The following is a 21,996-nucleotide window of genomic DNA, read 5'->3' on the forward strand; positions in this document are numbered from 1 at the left end:
TTCATTTCCCCACTGATACAGTGTACTGCCAACAACGATGAAGCTGCTGCGTGATCATATTTAACAACGCATGTAGGGTAAGGGATGATAGCTGGCAGCCAAAATGAAAGGAGGCACTTGTTCATTTGCAGTATGGTGACAAAACAATGACACTGAGGTGCTAAATAAGAAAAATATCCGCAATGAAATACACCAGGTAATACTAACCCTGGTGGACAGCAGAGTGTAGGAGTGACAGCGGGTTATTCCCCTTGGCACACACAAACCTAACTACAACTAATTCTCAGTGTACCAACAATTGGCAGCAGAAAGAGGAATTAGTAGACTATAATAAGGATAAGTTTGACTGTCCAAAAACAGAAACAGCAGGACGTGCACATCTAAAGTAACCATAAAGTGTTTCAAATTTTGTTGAGTTCTTCTTTTTCTCTTTTCTAAACTTTAATTAAATTTATGTCCGGTAGAACTCCTAATTATGCGCAAAGAACCTGTCTTTCAAATTTCAGAGAAAGAGAAATGGACAACGATATGTTTTTAAATGAAGTACAATTTTCATCAGCTCATATTTCAAATGTTTAGTTCCAGCTGAGGTTTCTGTCAACTAGAGTTAGTTCCTAAATATGGAATTAGAGCTTGATGATTAAGAGAAAGAATTTCCCCTTGAGATTGGTTTTTAATGGATAGGAAACTGATTCATTTTATTTCATGAGATTGAGGAGAAATTTTCATTACATACAAATGTTTTTACTTTGGTTATTTATAGCTACACTGGCCAGCTGTGGCTCTACAATAGCATAAACGTAATGTGGGTGATGGGTGGAGCTCTTTAATATTCAATCCATGACTGTCTGAGTTTTGGCACTATTTACAGCTAATTGAAATTTTTCAAGTAAAGGCTCTGACGTCACCTGGGATTATAAAACCCGCAGAAAATAAACTTTTGTTGGCCTTTCCTGCATGTCTCACGAGACGACGCAACGGAGGCGCATATCTGGAGAGACAAAAGCTCGCAGGCGAACTTTTCCTCCACACGGCCATTCCCGGAAGAGCTTGAAAGCTGTAAATCTGTCTGATACAAGATCAGAAGATTCATTTACCGATTGAAGACCCCGCCGACAGTCCGGCGCAGATGGAAACCCACAGAGGTTTTATTTCCAAGGAGATGAGTTTTCCTCTTTGCTGATTCCGTTGACTGCAAGGTTCTTCATATTCTCCCCGTTTTGGACAGATGAGAAGTTTACTGTTTTTTTTGGGGGGGGGGTTTGTTGATCACGGACGCGCTGGATGGGTCAGGTTCTTCTTCAGACCTGACCCATTCTCAACTGTTGGAGAGAAAAAATCATCGTCAAATTTCATTCTTTTTTTTGTATTAAATTAAATAGGTGCATTTAGAAGTCTGGGCAGGATGTGGCATAGTTAAGGTGATTTAGAATCACCAGCAGTTAATCCAAGGTATCAACTTGTTGCATGCAATACTGATTGAAGTGTTTTATGCTGAGCTGTGTTTTGAGCGCTGCTGAATCGTTCGTGTTCATGTTTTTGTCCGGCTGATCCCAAATCAACCAGGAGTTAGAAGTTGGACTTTTAAAAGCTTTTCATTCAAAACAACTGCGGTCTGGGCCTCGCCTGACCATTCCTTTGTTCCAGTTTTATTACTGGAGTTTTTCCACTGAGTTCCCGCCTCAGAGTTTTATGACCCTTTGTTCAAGATTTGGGGCAATCAGCTGTTAGTAGCTAAGAGCGCGGCCTCACTGTTCTACCAGCAGCTCGCCGCCATCGAGACGTATCAGCACACCAGGAGGGCTTCTCTTTCCAAGTTAACCCAAATTGCACATTTTGTCCATAAAACTGCAGGTTTGATCTTCATAGACACTCAATGTGCATACACTTTATTTTATTATTATTGTTAGGTAGTCATTTTTATCCCCTTTGTGTAGAATAGTGCTTGTTAGTTAGGTGAAGGTTATGAAATCAGAATAGCGAGGTGCATCAGGGCTGTTGATTTAATGAATGTTCACATAGAAAAAGAGAAAGCGTTTGTGTTCATTTCGTGCAAGAGTGATTTATCTGTCAAAATAAACAGTGACATTTAGTGGTTTTGGTTAATAATTATAAATCAGATAACTGATTGTAATTATTAAGGGCTTTGAGCCCATAATCACCACACCAGAGGACATCTCTGATTTCTATTCGTAAGTAATGATTTTTGGTTAAGAAATTATTTTTCTGAATTATGATTTTTAATTATATTTTTTTATAAATATGACTTAATTAATAATAATAACCTTTACATATGTTAGGCCACCTTGTCCTTTTAAATTAAATGAGAAGAGAATTAGGTAGCTGTTTCTGACAGAATCTGCTGTTTGTATTCATTGATTTCTCACCTGCTGTTAGTCACAATAGGCTGATAATACAAAAAAAAAGTCTCTGTGGAGTCTGTCACAATTATTCTCTCATTTATACAGACAACTGCTCCCCTTTATATTGAAATGTATTTGCCTATTAATATGTAAAGATATTCACATGACCATGCTCCCTGATGTAAAGGCAACACAAACACAAACAAAAGAAAAACAATTTTCTCATCGAAACAATGCTTCTGTTTATCTTTCGATTGGTAGCCATTAATCCATGGACAGGAAATCCAGTAATGCCATCTCCCAGCAGGACAACAAACTTGTTGATTCTATGTTGGTTTTTATCCCATATTTGTCTTTGTCTTTAACATTTGCAACTTCCACACGTTATGGTAAACCAGTTTACTAATTCACCTTTAAAAGTATTTGTCAGATTCCTACCATTGGTCTGAAAAGTATAAAAATTATGAATATTATATCTAATAATAACATAACATCTTAAGTCTAGAAATGTGTTACATAATAAATAAGCAATCGGATATCTTAAATAATGAATAATGCCCATTGACTTCCAAAAAACAAAAGACAGTCTAGTTTACCTTTTTGTAAAACGGTTTGTTTTCTTGTCTACACTGATATTAGTTTTTCTTTGCAGATTGCTTTTGACGTTACTGAAAGGAACTGTCTAGATGGATCTCCATTGATTAATTGTCTTATTGAAACCTTACTAAAATGAAACCTTATTAAAATATCTGTTTACATACAGCTGAATAGAGAGAGAAGAAAGCAAAAAGATGAGTTTTAAGGTTGCTGTTTTTTTTTTCATAGGGTTTTAAAAAAGGGAAATAATTTTGTTTCACTGCAATTAAGAGGAAAACACAAGCAGGGGCTGCAGTTTTCAATTATGATGAACCAGGATATTTTTTCAGTGATGCATATGTTCATTTGTTAAGTAGTTGCCAATAGGAGGAATAAAGGTCAAGCGCACAGGGTTTGAATTCTGGACTGGGCTCTTTCAACATGGAGTTTGCATGTTTTTGTTGTTCATGTGTGGGTTCTCTCCAGCTACTCCGGCATCCTCATGACTGCAAGGTTAATTGGTCCCTCTGAAATTGCCCTTAGGTATGAGGGTGCATGGTTGTCTGACCTGTTTGTTTCCGTGTTGCCTTAACTGGCGACCTGTGTGCTCTGTCTCTCACCCAATGACCGCTGGAGGTAGCCACTAACCCTCATGTGACCCTGCAAGGATAAGTAGGTGTGGACGATGGATGGCTGGATAAATAGAGGGTCTGGTTTTAGATTTTACATTATCATTTCACATATCAATATTGAGTAAAAGAGAAAAAAAGGAGCACCGAACATTTAACTCAAATTTTCAACAGTTCTGTGTCTGCTGAGTCACATTCTGAATATTGATAGAAAATGAGGTTATTTCCCCTTCAGTGTCCTTTATGCTTGAGTTCATCTGATATGAAATGATTAAATTCCATATTGGAGCTTATAATGGTGACCGTGCCTGTCATCACAATTGGACTTGCCTGTGGGCAAACATCAGGTGTGTTGGTGTGAGTGTGGATAACTTCCACTGAAAAAGAGAATATGCCTCATGAAAGCTTCTGCATATCAGCTGTTATTGTACTGTGAAGATAGCTTTAAATAATTTCCCCACAGATTATGCAGCTAATGAAGAAGTAGGATATCAGACAGCTATCCAGCAATATCCCTAATATGATTTTTTTAATTTGTTGCTTATATTGTATGGAGAGCCTCTATGAACATATATTTTTTAACACCTGCCACAGAGACTGAATTTTCTTTGGGTGTAGACTTCTACTGAGGCGTTTTCCCACATGATTAGTCCTTGATCTAATCTAGTGCATTGTTGCTCTGGTTCAATATTAAAGGTTGTTCTCCTGCTCCATGAGATTCCATGAGATGTTTACAAGCTTGGAATGTTGTTTTATAAGATAACCCTGCTTCAAACTTCTCCACAACTTTCTCCCTGGCCTGTCTGCTGTCTTACATGTTCATCATGATGCTCTTTGTCCACTAATGTTCTCTAACAAACCTCCAAGTCCTTCACAGAACACCTGGGTTTATTACTGAAATTTAATTTAAACAGTAGATTTTATTCAATGGTATTAAAGTAAGCAGGTCTTAATTTATTTTCTATGACATTTTTGATTTCTTTTTTTTTTTTCATTCTAAAACCATGTATCCTTCTTACTTCCACTTTAAAGCTATTTGCTTTGTGTTGTACTGTCACATAAAATTCCAATAAAATACAATAACTTGTGGTTGCAACGGGACAAAATGTGGTAAAGTTCAAGGAGCATGAACACTAAATCAATTGGCAATGTAATAAATGTATTTTTCCAATAAGGCAAAGTAATATGGCAAGAAAATACATACTGTCATCATATAAACTTGTTTTAATTTGTTTTTTTGTTTTTTCAAAACCAAGCTACTCCTGTCTGGATCAGTGGAGCTAAAAGCTCGACATATCAAGCAGAGGTTATTTTTGCTCTTATAAACAAATTCCAATAATTCTAAGTCAAGGTGACTCTGCATCATAGATAAATACTCATGAAGGTTTACTACAAAGCTTCATATCTTTACACATTCTCCCTTGCAGCGATAACAAACAGCTGCACAATGTTACTTATCTTTTGGGATGTCTTTAACTTCCCATACATATAAAAACAAGTAACAACAAGTAAGGTCAGAAAAGAGAAGATAAAACAACACTGCATAAAGAGCTTTATCAGTATTCAGCTGATACACTCCTGAAATATTTTACTACACCAGGGCTGCTAACAGTATCCTCTCAGTTCCAGTTCTTTATCTTCTAGGAAAATACTGTTTCCCCTTAAGTTCTACACTTTATCAGTATTATTATTTTTCATAACTTCCTGCAAGTCATGTTTTTGATCAAGCAACATTCATCCATCCATCTTCTTCCGTTAATCCGAGATCGGGTGGCGGGGCAGCAGGTCCAGGAGGGAATCCTAGACAGCCCTCTCCCCAGCGTCATCCTCCTGCTTCTTCTTCGGGATTGCAAGGTAGTCCCCAGCCAGATGGGCTCCCTCCAATGGGTTCTAAGTCGTACCTGGGATCTCCACCCAGTGGGAGGTGCCTGGAAAACCTGAGCAACATGCTTCTGATAATCACGGACTAGAAAGACCACAAACATTTAAAGTTTTAAAAATAAATCTGAGCCAAAATTTAGTTTTTAATAGACCTGTAAATGAAATAACTAAACCTTAAAAAAAAATTAAAGGTGTTAAGAGGCAGGGTTTTCCGGAATGATATAACTACGTGATACATAAGTCCCTTTCCATTGCCTGTAGAAAGCCCCAGGCTTTGGAAAGCCCAGACCACATTTCGATACAAATTTATCTGGGTAATTTCACCTTCCCGGGGCTTTACTTTTACAGGTAAATGTTCCTACTCTGTAGATGGTCTTTTCAGCTTTACTCTGGATTTCTTAAAGGGGCAGAGCTGTGTGCAGCGAGGCTTGGCACCAGCAGCTTCAATAATGGCAGAGCTTACTATACAATTTGATATTAATTATCCCATTAATTTGTCACAAAAAGTAGTTTTAAAATGTTTGTGAGCGAGAAAGTAGACCTCAAAACTTCAGCTGTATTCAGTTCATCAAGAATGAGCCTACTTTGACAAGTTTTTGAGTTTCGGAGCAGCGGACCTCTACTTACAGTCTTGTCTGCCTGCTAAGTTAACCAGGCGGTTGGACTGGGACTTCCCCACTAACCGCTGCCTCATCTCGGCCGGCATTCTGGGATTTGCCATTACCTGTTGTCTGTTTGTGGCGGCTGACATATAAAGCTGAATATAAGGCTTTTAGTAGGTATGTGGTGAATAACCACAAATACTATAAAATAAAACAGAATATTTTTTGCTGGGAATTTGTGACATTTTAAGTTATTGATGGCATTAATAATAAACTGTTTCACCGCAGTTCTGTAAGACAGATGTTCTAATGCTGTGCTGATGATCAGAGCACTTTCATTTTTCCATGTAGCTACATAAAAAATACACATTTCCCTAAGATTGTAAACCTAAGTTAGTGGAGTGTGAACTCTAACATTTTTAATTGTTCATAGTTTTATGCAGACTGATCTGCAGGAGGAGAGACAAATGTTCCAGGTTTGGATGCAGAAGTTCAGTGATGTTCTACCATCATCTGCTCTACTCTCTATTCATCTTCTACTTTATATAAATATTTGCTTATAATTAGACAGTCAAGATATCAATTCCCTGTCATTCTGGCATGATATCTGTTTTTTTATTCAAATTAATAAATTTTTACTAAAAACCTTTTCTGTAGTTATCTGATATGAGTTTACCTGATGATAATAAAAGAAAAATACATTTGTTAATCAGTGTTTTGTAGTTCATGCAATTGTAATGCAATTGTAAAGCAATAACTCTGGCCAGATGCAGGTTGGTAAAAAATTAAATGTAAAATAAATATTTAAACTTTTCCTGCTTATGAATCCAGTGTAACTTTAGGAATAATGCAATTAATCAACTGTATAACTCTAAAGCTGCTCATCATCTATTATTTATCACACAAAAATGATTATTTGGCTTTTAAACGTAGTAAAGGAGTAATGCCACCTGCTTGAATGAAGACGTATTGCAGTTTCTTCACAACTCCCCTAGGCTGGTTTAAATAAATGGTCCGTGGCATTGGAAAAAGAACGTACGAGATTTCCTGGGATTACTATTATATGTAAAGCAAATCCGGGGGCTTTAAATCCTGAGGCTTTCAATGGAAAAGAGGCTATAGAGTAAAAATTATATTTGTGATTCCTGTGATTTCTTGAAGGATGTGTGCTGCTTCTAATAGTCTTTCATTTAGCTAAGTGTATGTATGCTAAAAACAACGAAGTGGAATTCACAGTGTCAACATGACCATGACTAGGAACATTATCTTAATGTGACGCGATCGGGGTCTTTTTATTTTTTCCAAATGAATGGATCAACTGATGATCTAGGAATGAAACCAGAAAAAAAAGGTTGCCTTTATATTCAGCTGCTATGTGTAAAGTGCATATGTTCATGATACATTATGTATGAGAGTTTAGGCACTTGTGGCAGAACTTTTCAGCATGTTCAGAAAATCCGTTGAAGACTGGCTTAAGCATGATACAGTGTTAAGTGCACATAAAGACAATCTGGAGTGTTATTTTCTTACAGCATGTCTTCCAATGGCTGTTACGCAACAGTGTGACAGGGGTCTTAGGTGAATTTGAAAATCAGTTTTAAAATAACGCAGGAAGTATAGTTAACTGATTTCCATATCCCAGAAACACAAACAGTAATTTGATTTATTGCCGTTAATGTAGAGATTACAGTGAAACAGGATCACTAGTGTCTTGTGCATAAAACAAAAGAAAAACAAGCAGCTCTACACATTCTTCATATATGCTACCAAAATAACATGAAAAGTGTGATCAAATAATATGTTAAAATAAATATGTTAAATGTCTTAAAGTTGTAGAGTATATGTAACATTTTAACTTCCTTCCTCCACAGGTCATACCGACAGTCATCTCCAATCTTTCATGAATCAGAATGTTGCCATTCAGTGTGCACACAGTCTTATAGCTCTTGGGATTTGTGATAATCCATGTAGTTATTGTGTGACATACTGAGACTTTCTTTTCTCAAATAAATCTTGAAAATGATTCAATGAAGTATTTTGTAGCTTTAACTATTAAAGATTAGTCTGTTTCTGCAGACTGATTATTATCACTGAGAATGCTAATATCTGTAAGCGCTTTGTTAGTAGATTTCTTACTTATATTTCTAATCAGTTTAGGTGTGCAAATATACGTTAGGTTGGTCAACAATAGATTTACACTTTGAATCCATTAGTAGATATTTGTCATAGTCTTTAACCGACATCTAAATTATCTCGGATTTGATTAAAAAAAAAAGTGTACCACCAAGAAATAAAGAACACCCACCAAGTACAGTATGACAAGAATTGTTCCCTAAGAAGGAAATGAATTCATTTTCCACTGATAGATGGATTGATTTATTTCACATATTGCTAAATTCAGTTCTCTATACAGTGAAATAAAACTCTTAAAATGTAAACTTGCACCACGCTGTTAAAATTGATTAGTGTGTCAGTGAACTCTTAAAGTATAAAAGAGATTATAGTCATGAATGACTCCGACTCTGCATGTCATGTGACTTTTTGCTGTCCTGTCTCACTGACCTAATGGACGTGTTAATGGCCAGGGTGTGATGAATCTTTTGAGATATTCCAGGCTTTGCTAAGAAATCGAAATGTGGTAATACCCTCCAATATCTGCAGTGAGCAGCCAATGTAGTTTTTTTTGTCTCTTGCTGTACATCCTGAATACATCATAGATATGCAGTATGTTTAGATATTTTTTCAATGGCACAAAATTTCACCATGACCATAAAGTTCAATTCAATTCAATTCAGTTTTATTTATATAGGGCAAATTCACAACAAATGTCGTCTCAAGGCATTTCACAACAGTCAGGTTCATACATTCCAATTAATCCTAACCATTGAACAGTGCAGTCAGAGTTAGTTATTTATTCAAATTGGATAACATGTTTTTCTGTCTAAGTAAACCCAGCAGATTGCATCCAGTCAGTGACTTGCAGCATTCACTCCTCCTGGATGAGCATGTAGAGACAGTGGACAGTCACTGGTGTTGACTTTGCAGCAATCCCTCATACTGAGCATGCATGTAGCGACAGTGGAGAGGAAAAACTCCCTTTTAACAGGAAGAAACCTCCAGCAGAACCAGGCTCAGTGTGAGCGGCCATCTGCCACGACCGACTCGGGGTTAGAGAGAACAGGGCAGAGACACAAAGAGAACAAAGAAGCACTGATCCAGGAGTCCTTTCTATGGGAAGGAAAAGTAAATGTTAATGGATGTAGCTCCTTTAGTCGTTTCACCTAGAAAGAAAGAACAGATAAACTCTGAGCCAGTTTTCAAGGTTAGAGTCTGAAAGAGAGCACATAGAGTTAGTTACAGTTAAGATCAGTCAATCGCCATGTCTAGGAGAGAGAAAGGGTTAAACACTGAAAGACAGGGCTATGTGGATCATCGGTAGAGGATGAGCATTAAGTTGTTGCCAGCAGAAGCTCAGACGATTCCCCTCTCCAGAAAGGTGTCACAGGTAGACACAGAGCCAGGCCAGGTGTAGCTTCTAGGAAGAGAAGAGAGAGAACAAAGTTAAAAGCTGAAATAACAGCAAATAATGCAAAATTTGAGAGTAGTGTGAGAATGTAGCAAAGAGGGTGAAAGTGGTCATTATGTCCTCGAGACTCTAGGAACCACCAGTAAACCTGCAGTCTGAGAACGAAGTGCTCTGTTAGGAACATATGGAACAAATAGATCTCTGATGTATGATGGAGCAATATCATTAAGGGCTTTATATGTGAGGAGGAGAATTTTAAATTCTATTCTGGATTTAACAGGGAGCCAATGAAGGAAAGCTAAAATAGGAGAAATATGATCTCTCTTTTTAATTTTCATCAGAACTCTTGCTGCAGCATTTTGAATCAGCTGAAGGCTTTTAACTGCATTTTGTGTACATCCTGATAGTAAAGAATTACAATAGTCCAGCCTTGAAGTAACAAATGCATGGACTAGTTTTTCAGCGTCACTCCTGGATAGGATATTTCTAATTTTGGCAATGTTCCGGAAGTGAAAGAAGGAAATCCTGTTTAATATGGGATTTAAATGACATGTCCTGGTCAAATATAACACCAAGGTTTTTTACTTTATTACCGGAGGTCAATTTAATGCCATCCAGGTTAAGTGATTGACTAAGCAGTTTCTTTTTTAAAGACTCCGGTCCAAAGACGACAACTTCTGTTATATAGTAAAGAGAATTGGCCCAAGTACTGAACCCTGTGGTACTCCACAATCAACCCTGGAATTTAAAGATGATTTATCATTTACATGAACAAACTGGAATCTGTCAGACAAATAAGATTTAAACCAGCTTCAATTCAATTAAATACAATTCAAAGATACTTTATTGATCCCCGAGGGGAAATTAGAATTCCAGTACAACCCATCCAAACATACATCATGACACAAGACAAGGGGGGGACGGGTCACCGAGGCTTTGCTGCCCACTCACAGGTGCTGCCCTTGCTAGATGAGAAAAGAGGCCACCTTAGGTAAGTAGAGGACAAAAATCATATTTCACACTTTATCCTTAGCAGGATACAGTTTGAGATTGCAAAAAACCTCAGCACAAAGAAGCAACAAGTTTACAAAACAACATCATGCCGGGAACGGTGAAGGTGGTATGAGGGGGTGCATATGTTTATCTTGAGCATGTGTGTGTGTGCAAGCGAGTGTGTGCAAGTAAGTCCATGAAGCACTGTCACAGAGGCCATTGTCCTTGATGGTTCGTTGGAATGTACATCAACCGGCCACAAAGTTCTGAGCAGGTCCACTGTTGTCCTCAGGGAAGGGAGGGGGCAGAGGGAGCAGAGCGTCAGGTTTACATAACTTCCAGGAGAAGTTGAAGATAGCCAGCCATCAAGGCCGTGCAGGGGAGCCAGATTCAGAAAAACAATAATTATTTGGGTTAGGTTGACTCTTAATTTTCAGTCAGCCTTGAGAGTCTCGCTGGTGCTTCTCAAAGGCGAATCCAAACAACCAAATTCCTGGTCTTTCGCCAGATCCAAGCGAACAACTTTCTCCAAGATTTATCCCATTTCACCCCTGAGTCCAGGAACCGCAACCTGCCTGCGATCCTGTGTAAGGATCACATCCAGTCTGCGATTCAGCTCACGTAACATCTCAGTCTGAGTGTTGATCGTCCTGAAGATCCCATCATACATGCCAGGCAGCCTCACAATTGCCAGAACAGCTGCTGACATTCTCCGAATTTCTCAATATGCCAGGTAACTGCTGACTCCAAAAAGCAGAAATCCTGATATCAAACATCCAATTATATACATATCTTCAACATCCTCGACTGACATTATCGACAAACACACAATCCTCCACTTCTGCCAGGAGTCCATTGTGTATCCAGAGAAAAACGTCCAGCCCGGACAAGTTGGGCTCTCCTTCACCCTGTCTTCTCGTTGAGAAAATTTGATCAATTGCATTGAGAGACCAGCTGACCAAATCCATAACTCAGAATTTGGAAGATATGCAAAAAGAGGCTCCAAAAAGATGACAAGACAGAGCTGAAGCAGGGCAGATATGGGAGGGGTGCGGGAGACAGAGAAAAAGCGTCCTCCTCCACAGAGAGCAGAAAGAAAGCGCTTAGCGCTGTTCCCCTGATCCCTACAGCATATTCCAGCCTTTCTAAGAGAATATTGTGATAGACTGTATCAAATGCAGCACTGAGATCTAACAGAACCAGTACAGACACAAGTCCATTATCTGAGGCCATAAGAATATCATTAGTGACTTTCAGCAGAGCTGTTTCAGTGCTATGATGAGCTCTGAAACCTGACTGAAACTCTTCAAACAGGTCATTGCTGTGTAAATGCACACATTTGATTAGCAACTATTTTCTCAAGAATTTTAGATAAGAATGGAAGATTGGATATAGGTCTATAATTTATCAAGTCATCTCAATCAAGCGAAGGTTTCTTAAGTAAAGGTTTAATTACAGCTAACTTAAAAACCTGTGGTAAAGTCCATGAGCATCATCCCGGCGCCAAAAAAAACACCCCCAATAACATTTACGACCACAGACCAGTGGCTCCGACTCAATTTGTCATGAAGTGCTTTAATAACGGGTTCTTCTGTACATTAAATTCAGCCTACTGGCCTCCCTCAATCAATACACATAAAAGTTCCACTGTGGAAGGTATGGACATAAGCAACACTGCACCGACGCATTTGTAATGAGTGTGGGCAGTACATGTAATTCATTTATTTTAGCTTATTATGAAACACCAAGCTCGCAGACATTCTCTCCAACAAGCTGCTTTGATGGGGACACTTGACCTACATCTGTAGATGAGCAAACGTTTTAATTTTAAATTGTTCACAGATTTACATTTCTTCCTCCGTCTCACTCTATACATACGCACACATATATATATATATGTGTGCGTATGTATATATATATATATATATATACATGTGTATATATATGTATATATATACATGTATGTAACTCTATGCGTTACATTAACGCTCAGCTTGGACTCCTGCTTTACTTGCACTGCTTTACTTGCACAATGATCACCTGCACTGTTGTATTGCTCTTGCATCTTATAGTGCTCTATATTTACTCTCACTCACTTAAAACTGTGCACATATATTTATATTATATTGTAGATATGTTTATACTGTTTAATTTGTACTGTATTGCACCGACTACGCCAAAACAAATTCCTTGTATGTCCAAAAACGTACTTGGCAATAAAGCTTTTCTGATTCTGATTCTGATTCTGACATGTATATATACACTGCTCAAAAAAATAAAGGGAACACTCAAATAACACATCCTAGATCTGAATGAATGAAATATTCTCATTAAATACTTTGTTCTGTGCAAAGTTGAATGTGCTGACAACAAAATCACACAAAAATCATTAATGGAAATCAAATTTATTAGCCAATGGAGGCCTGGATTTGGAGTGACACACAAAATTAAAGTGGAAAAACACACTACAGGCTGATCCAACTTTGATGTAATGTCCTTAAAACAAGTCAAAATGAGGCTCAGTATTGTGTGTGGCCTCCACATGCCTGTATGACCTCCCTACAACACCTGGGCATGCTCCTGATGAGACGGATGGTCTCCTGAGGGATCTCCTCCCAGACCTGGACTAAAGCATCCACCAACTCCTGGACAGTCTGTGGTGCAACGTGACGTTGGTGGATGGAGCGAGACATGATGTCCCAGATGTGCTCAATCGGATTCAGGTCCGGGGAACGGGCGGGCCAGTCCATAGCTTCAATGTCTTCATCTTGCAGGAACTGCTGACACACTCCAGCCACATGAGGTCTAGCATTGTCCTGTATTAGGAGGAACCCAGGGCCAACCGCACCAGCATATGATCTCACAAGAGGTCTGAGGATCTCATCTCGGTACCTAATGGCAGTCAGCCATGCAGCCCTCCAAAGAAATGCCACCCCACACCATTACTGACCCACTGCCAAACCGGTCATGCTGAAGGATGTTCCAGGCAGCAGATCGCTCTCCACGGTGTCTCCAGACTCTGTCATGTCTGTCACATGTGCTCAGTGTGAACCTGCTTTCATCTGTGAAGACCACAGGGCGCCAGTGGCGAATTTGCCAATCCTGGTGTTCTCTGGCAAATGCCAAGCGTCCTGCACGGTGTTGGGCTGTGAACACAAACCCCATTTATGGACGTCGGGCCCTCATACAATGCTCGTGGAGTCGGTTTCTAATCGTTTGTGCAGACACATGCACGTGTGTGGCCTGCTAGAAGTCATTTTGCAGGGCTCTGGCAGTGCTCCTCCTGTTCCTCCTTGCACAAAGGCAGAAGTAGTAGTCCTGCTGCTGGGTTGTTGCCCTCCTACGGCCTCCTCCACGTCTCCTGGTGTACTGGCCTGTCTCCTGGTAGCGCCTCCCGGCTCTGGACACTACGCTGACAGACACAGCAAACCTTCTTGCCACAGCTTGCATTGATGTGCCATCCTGGATGAGCTACACTACCTGAGCCGCTTGTGTGGGTTGTAGAGTCCGTCTCATGCTACCACGAGTGTGAAAGCACCACCAACATTCAAAAGTGACCAAAACATCAGCCAGAAAGCATCGGTACTGAGAAGTGGTCTGTGGTCCCCACCTGCAGAACCACTCCTTTATTGAGTGTGTCTTGCTAATCACCAAAGATTTCCCCCTGTTGTCTATTTCATTTGCACAACAACATGTGAAATTGATGGTCAATCAGTGTTGCTTCCTAAGTGGACAGTTTGATTTCACAGAAGTTTGATTTACTTGGAGTTATATTGTGTTGTTTAAGTGTTCCCTTTATTTTTTTGAGCAGTGTATATATACCCCTGCCAAACAGTAGTCAGAAACTTCTGCTCACTAGCCTAGCAATTAGCCATCAAGGTAAATCAGGCTACCCCAAAATGTATAGAATGTTTAGAAACAGCACTAAGCTCTTTTAGCACACCAACTGCTAACTAGTCTGTCAGATTTATTCCACTGTTGTGAAGTTAGTTTTAGGTTGGATATTGAATATTTACCCTCCACAAACTCAGCGACGTCTTCCTCCCGTTTGACCTGAGGCAGTCTGAATTCAGCCAGCAGCTCTCTGCCTGCTCCCTCTTCTTACACATGGTGGTTCACCGTCAATACATTTCCAAACCAAACACACTTAAGAGACCAAAATGTATAGCTTTCATGTCTTGCGACCCAGAGACACAAAAAACAAATCATATTACTAGATTACTAAGAACTTGATAAGCAAGTAAACACCCTAGTGTGTAACGGGAAAGGAATATTACTGTATAAACATGTATGCATTTTGTTTTATACAGCAACAGATCCACTGTGATGACTGTGATAGAAGATATCATGCCTAAACACAAACAGCACAGAATATGAAAATGCAAAGAAAGGCAACTGGAAATGTCCATGTTCAAGGAAAGTGCAAAATCTGAACCGTGTTCAATAACGTTAGAAAGAATTGGTTATAAATTTTATGTTGGAAACAAATTGTAGATCTGTTAGGTAGCTTTAAGACTGTGTCTCGTCTGTCTTGTTTAGTAGAATAATTTAACATTAATTTTATGAATGTGTGTCACATGACCTGAAAACAATTTTTAATGTCATGAATTTTGATTACAAACATTTTTTTAAAATACAAAATACATTAAAATCAGATTAAAGGAAGTGTGTCTTATTTGTGTAATCACATAGAATGATTTCACGTTTTTTAACTAGTACCTAGCGCTGTGGCTAGAGTGTGCCCAGGCAGCACTTACTTCACCAGGCTTGTGAGAGCTCTATATAGGCTTCATTTCAGAGTCTCTGCTGCAGACTAGCGCACCAAGCTAGCCTCTGGCTGCATGACCCCATGCTTTCAGCAGGAATCACCCATTCTACTCCAAAAGTATTATCAACAGGAGCTGTAATAATACTAAGAAAAACAATAGTAACAACAAATTTTTTGAAATTATAATGTGTAAAGAGCCCCAAATCCCACAGAAATACCATTTAGATATTTGTATTTCTGAAACTTCATTTCCTGAAAGAAAATTCAACTAATCATGGCAAGTGATCCGATCAATCAAGATTTTCCCAAACTCCGCGCACACCCAAGAAACTCCCCCTATTTACTGCAGTGACCCCTACTTGGATGTATTGTGGATCCTAGTAGAATAAATAGACCTATTCTTTGCTAATTATTTGTGTTTATGTAGAGCAGGTCTGTTCCTTTAAGTTTCAAGGGGTTCATATCTCTCATATTCTTTTGCTGCCATTCCGAAAATGTGCATCAGTGTCTGCAGTTCTTAAGATGGTTTAGGTGGAAAATAATCCAGAGCAAACAGTCAAACTGAAATATAAACAGAACATTCATCGTCTTTTGCAATTCATTTCATGGCATAGGAAACCACAAAAACATTTCAGTGAGATTTCATTAATTCAAAATTTGACATCGTTCTTAAAATAAGATCAAAATTTAAGACCTGACTTATTCACACACTTTTTAGATTGAAGCCAAGAAAAGTCTGGGCAATTCTTGTAAATACACCTACATCAGGTGACACAAATACAATGGCTATTGAAGGTGGGACACATTCAGGTCTGGCAGAAGGAGTCTGACAGTGTCAGGAACCTGTGGATGACATTGGCTCTGCAGGATTCTGCTCCTTTGTCAGCAGCAGGTTAGTCCAGGACATTATGAGCCATTTTTCAGGCAGAGTACAGTAAATATTAACCTCAGCCGGCTGAGATCATGCCATTCACCAGCAGCTTGGTCAGATAAAATCTGCTCCATAAATGAGCAGGGTGATTTCCCTCCTCAGGACTTCTATGTTGACAATAAGTTTAGGTTTAAATTGATGGAATTGTTTTAATTGCCTCCTCCTATGTCCACACCACCATTTTCTCACTAAGAAAGTACAATGTAGCTCATATAAAATCAAATAGTGGGTTATTTAGAGTAATACTCTTTTTAAATTCTGACACTAATATCTAGGGCAACACAGTTTCACAAATGTGTTGCACTGTCCTAAATGACAGACGCTCAGTAAAGTCTTTGTTCAAACTACATTGATGTTAACTTGATATGAATGCCTCACATATTCTCACCAGCCACTTCATTACATGCATATGTTCAACTGCATGTTAACGCAATTACTGAGTAAACAATCACACAATTAAAAGCATTTAGTGCATCTAGACAGGATGAGGTTCAAAATATACACCAGAATGGGACTGAAAGAGTTAAGCTCATAACTTTTCAAACCAATGGCAGATTTAGGTTTAAAGTAACCTTTTGAATTTACCAACCTGTTCCTTCTGACTGGAAGTAATAAAAATGCTTTGGAGTCACCTAGCACTCCGAAAGAGAATCTGATAAAGAATCTGTTGAGAGAGTAAAATATTAGGGTGCTGGCCGGAAGGCCCTTCAACCTCAATGTCCTGGAGCTCATCACCAAATAAATCATAACAATACCAGTGGAAACATAGAAAAATATGGTTTGATTGCTGCAATGCTAATAAAGATGTTTTCCATTAATCATTAATAAGGGTATACATGCTATTTTCAAATTTGTTTTATCATTTGAGAGGTTTCTGTCACTATTAAAAAGAAACTTCTTTGATTAATTAAAATAACTTTACATCTAAATTTGAAACAATTTCCAATGCGTGGCAGTTGTGTAGATAAAAAATGCTTTCTTGATGTCTGACTTCAGAGGAGAACAGAAAGACTTGTTCGATATGACAGAGACAAAACAGTAGCACAAATAACCACCGCTTACATTGAGGTATGCAGAATACCATCTCTGACTGCACAACACATTGAACCTTAAAGCAGATGGGCTACCGCAGCAGACGACCACACTGAGTGCAACTCCGGGTAAGAGCGGGAAACTAAGACTATAATTCTCATAGGCTTGCCAACATTAGGCTAACACACAGGAATAACTTAAGATGAATCATGATTTAAGATCCAACTTTCAGATAGTTGGGTCAGAATGGGGCATAAACATGAAAGCATGAATGAAACCTGTCTTGTATCAACAGTTCAGGCTGGTGGAGGTGGTGTAATGGTGTGGGGGATTTTTTATTGCCACACCTATGCTCCTTGGTACCATTTCAGTACAACACAGGGGGATCGAACCAGGTACTAACAAGCTGTACCTAATAAAGTGGCTGGTGAGTGTATGTAAATTTTGTAATTTTCGTAAATTTGTCTTTGGTACTGTAAAAGCTTTGTGAGAAAGGGTATAATCTCTTTACCTCCTTATTTCTACAAAGATCTCTTTATCTTAAGATCTCTGTATTCTCAATTGATAATTGGCTTCAAAAATGTTGTTGAGGAGAAGAACGAGTGGGGTCAGAGCTTTTCTGCTCTGTACATCAGAGAGCCACTGTGGGCTTTTGGTTTTTAAAGAAAGTCTTAATACCATCAGAAGAAAACAAATGAATCAATCATTGGAAAGAAATAGACAACACAAAACAGAAACTGAATGAGAATTTCCCCTTCAATTATAATTGATTTCAATTAGTCTGAGCATTATTACTGAAGGGACCTGGTGCTCTGTGGTTCAAGTAAGAACAGCTCAGGCATGGAAGCCTCTGCACATAAAACATCTTGGACCACAACAATGATATCAAGGAAGACAGGAGCAGAGATTTCTAAGAGAATCACAGGTTTTCCAGCTGCTAAAATTTTATCCAGATAAGTATTTCCCTCAGCTGACATTGTTCTTTAGTGCGTGAACAAGAGGAACATGTGTATAGTGGCAATGTTTGAGTAACAGGGATGAGAGAAAGTTCTCCAGAAACTGCAGGGTATTGAGTGTGTTGTGGAGCGTGATATTAGAACCAACCTTTTACCACCGAGGAACCTCAAAGTCATAACGACCTGCTGGACTCACTGGTTCAGCGGGTATGACAGACAGGGTCCCTCAGCTGGAACAAGGCATACAAGAGTAAAGTGAAGAGTGATAGTTTCTGTTCAAACAAACATCTTATGTCAGGAATAATGTTCACATGAAACCACATCAGGGATTTACAATCACATTCTATAGTCAGCTTTATGAAAATAAATAAACAGTGACAATACCGATCTTCTAAATGGAAGATCGTAAAGCATGTCATGTTTTACAATGGAGGCACCAGTTCTCGAGTCCAATTAATGCTTAAGACCATTTCTGTCCTCTTGTAAATGTTTGCTTTAAATTTAAATAAGAGGGATATTGGCTCTTTAAAATAGCAATAGCAATCCCACACTTATTGGCACCTCTGGTGGAGATGAAAGGGGCAAAACCCTCAAGTAAGGCAAATGTATGCTAATCCCTTCAATAGTTAGGACATGACTAAAAATGAATAGCTTCTCACCCAGTACCCCAACCTCACCTTAACTGCTGTCTGAGCAATGAATAAAAGTTTAGAACATCTGAAATCTTGACAAACAAGGTCCCAGGTTTGTCTTATCACATGGCAGAGAGAGCCAAATGGCAAGGAAGATATAAAAAAACTATTAGATTAGATTAGATTAAATAACATCATAAATTATTTGAAAAACCAGTTAAAACCTTTTGTCACCAAGAAATCTGTAAATGGACCATGGGTGTTTCAGCAGAATAATCCAATAATCCATACAGCCAAATCAAAACAGAAATGGTTCATCAGACACAAAATCACCTTGCTTCCACCACCTTCTCTAGATTTTCTCAGGACTGTGGAGGATCCAGAGACTCTGCATACAAGTATTTGGTAAAGATCTCTCTCTCTGCATGCTTTAATCTTTTGAGATGCTTTAGGAAAAGATTAATTGACATCCTATTAGTAAAAGCACTCGATAACTACGATCAATGTACATGACTTGGAATCTATGACTGTATGATAATCACGACAGCAACTCCTTAAGCTTTTAAGTTCCTATATATAAGGCCTAAAATCAAGAATATTTGAAGATAGTCATTAGAAGCAGGTTCTTGAAAATTCAGGAAGTAAAATGCATGTTTGGGAGTTTGAAATGATCTGTCTGCATCTGCTACCCCTACTTGAAAGACCTGTTGCTTCTGACAGGTGTGCATAATTAGGTATTGAACCTGCAATAAATATCTCTGTAAATGAAGTATATCCCCAAAATATGTAAAAAGAAATAATGACAGGCTGTAAAAATAGCTTTTAGTCTTTTTAATTTGCACAACAGTGGGGATATTTTTAACAACAGCAATTTCTAATACGGTTTTCTTTCCATTTAAAAGCACTCACATTAAAATGAATGCATTCATAAGAAAAGTAAGACCCCGTCCGACCACATTTTATTTCCACACATTTGATTTTTTAGCGAATAAATATCTCTTCTAAATCAATGGCCTTCTGACAAGGCTGAACAAATGAAGATTTCTAAAGTTAGAAAAAAAAACTGCTGCTTCAAAAAATAAAAACTTAAACCAGAAAAAATGATTTGAATTTATGAGCTTTCACATATTTCTTCTCTCTCTTTGATAATGCCGTAAGCTTTACCTAAAGTCCTGCTGTTGAAGCCCCTTTTTTATTTGTATCACCCATCAGAGTGCATGGCTGACAAATAGAATACAGCAGATCATGAAACATTAAGCACCAGGCAGGCGTAAAGAGAAAAGCTACCTGTCAAATCCTTTTCTGTGATTCCTTCTCAGTAAAATCACACGATACTGCACTGTGTGGATCAAGTCCAACGATAATAATGACATGTAGACTCAGTGTAACGTATCCAAACAGATAAGGCACCTCATTTCCCACAAATGCTTCCTTTATGGCCACAAAATGTCAAGTCACAATTCACCAGTTCAGCTTCTTTATGGTAATATCACAGCACCTTATGGGCTTCCAAACTAGCCATAAAGCAGTGAATTACTTTGAAGTAATGAGATGCATCCCTGGGAAAGGACCTTTGTCAGATCCTGTAGAGATATCTCTGTGTTGGTAAACATAGGATGAAATGTGCAAATGGTCTTTTCTTGCTTTTAACATGTTTCCAACACATTTCTCATTACTGTCTGAGCCTATTTTAAATTAAAAAAAAAAATAGTGCTTTATGGATTGCAGTTAGTTGGTTGGATGGACGGTTGGACAAAGACAGATGACTAATAAATGGATGGATGAATAAATAAATGGATGGTTAACTTGACGGACAAGGAAAAAAATGAACAAATGAATGGGCAGATGAGGGATATACAGGTCCTTCTCAAAATATTAGCATATTTTGATTAAGTTAATTATTTTCCATAATGTAATGATGAAAATTTAACATTCATATATTTTAGATTCATTGCACACTAACTGAAATATTTCAGGTCTTTTATTGTCTTAATACGGATGATTTTGGCATACAGCTCATGAAAACCCAAAATTCCTTTCTCACAAAATTAGCATATCATTAAAAGGGTCTCTAAACGAGCTATGAACCTAATCATCTGAATCAACGAGTTAACTTTAAACACCTGCAAAAGATTCCTGAGGCCTTTAAAACTCCCAGCCTGGTTCATCACTCAAAACCCCAATCATGGGTAAGACTGCCGACCTGACTGCTGTCCAGAAGGCCACTATTGACACCCTCAAGCAAGAGGGTAAGACACAGAAAGAAATTTCTGAACGAATAGGCTGTTCCCAGAGTGCTGTATCAAGGCACCTCAGTGGGAAGTCTGTGGGAAGGAAAAAGTGTGGCAGAAAACGCTGCACAACGAGAAAAGGTGACCAGACCCTGAGGAAGATTGTGGAGAAGGGCCGATTCCAGACCTTGGGGGACCTGCGGAAGCAGTGGACTGAGTCTGGAGTAGAAACATCCAGAGCCACCGTGCACAGGCGTGTGCAGGAAATGGGCTACAGGTGCCGCATTCCCCAGGTCAAGCCACTTTTGAACCAGAAACAGCGACAGAAGCGCCTGACCTGGGCTACAGAGAAGCAGCACTGGACTGTTGCTCAGTGGTCCAAAGTACTTTTTTCGGATGAAAGCAAATTCTGCATGTCATTCGGAAATCAAGGTGCCAGAGTCTGGAGGAAGATTGGGGAGAAGGAAATGCCAAAATGCCAGAAGTCCAGTGTCAAGTACCCACAGTCAGTGATGGTCTGGGGTGCCGTGTCAGCTGCTGGTGTTGGTCCACTGTGTTTTATCAAGGGCAGGGTCAATGCAGCTAGCTATCAGGAGATTTTGGAGCACTTCATGCTTCCATCTGCTGAAAAGCTTTATGGAGATGAAGATTTCATTTTTCAGCACGACCTGACACCTGCTCACAGTGCCAAAACCACTGGTAAATGGTTTACTGACTATGGTATCACTGTGCTCAATTGGCCTGCCAACTCTCCTGACCTGAACCCCATAGAGAATCTGTGGGATATTGTGAAGAGAACGTTGAGAGACTCAAGACCCAACACTCTGGATGAGCTAAAGGCCGCTATCGAAGCATCCTGGGCCTCCATAAGACCTC

Source organism: Girardinichthys multiradiatus, chromosome 9 (genome assembly GCF_021462225.1).
Source record: "Girardinichthys multiradiatus isolate DD_20200921_A chromosome 9, DD_fGirMul_XY1, whole genome shotgun sequence".
Taxonomy (NCBI): Eukaryota; Metazoa; Chordata; class Actinopteri; order Cyprinodontiformes; family Goodeidae; genus Girardinichthys; species Girardinichthys multiradiatus.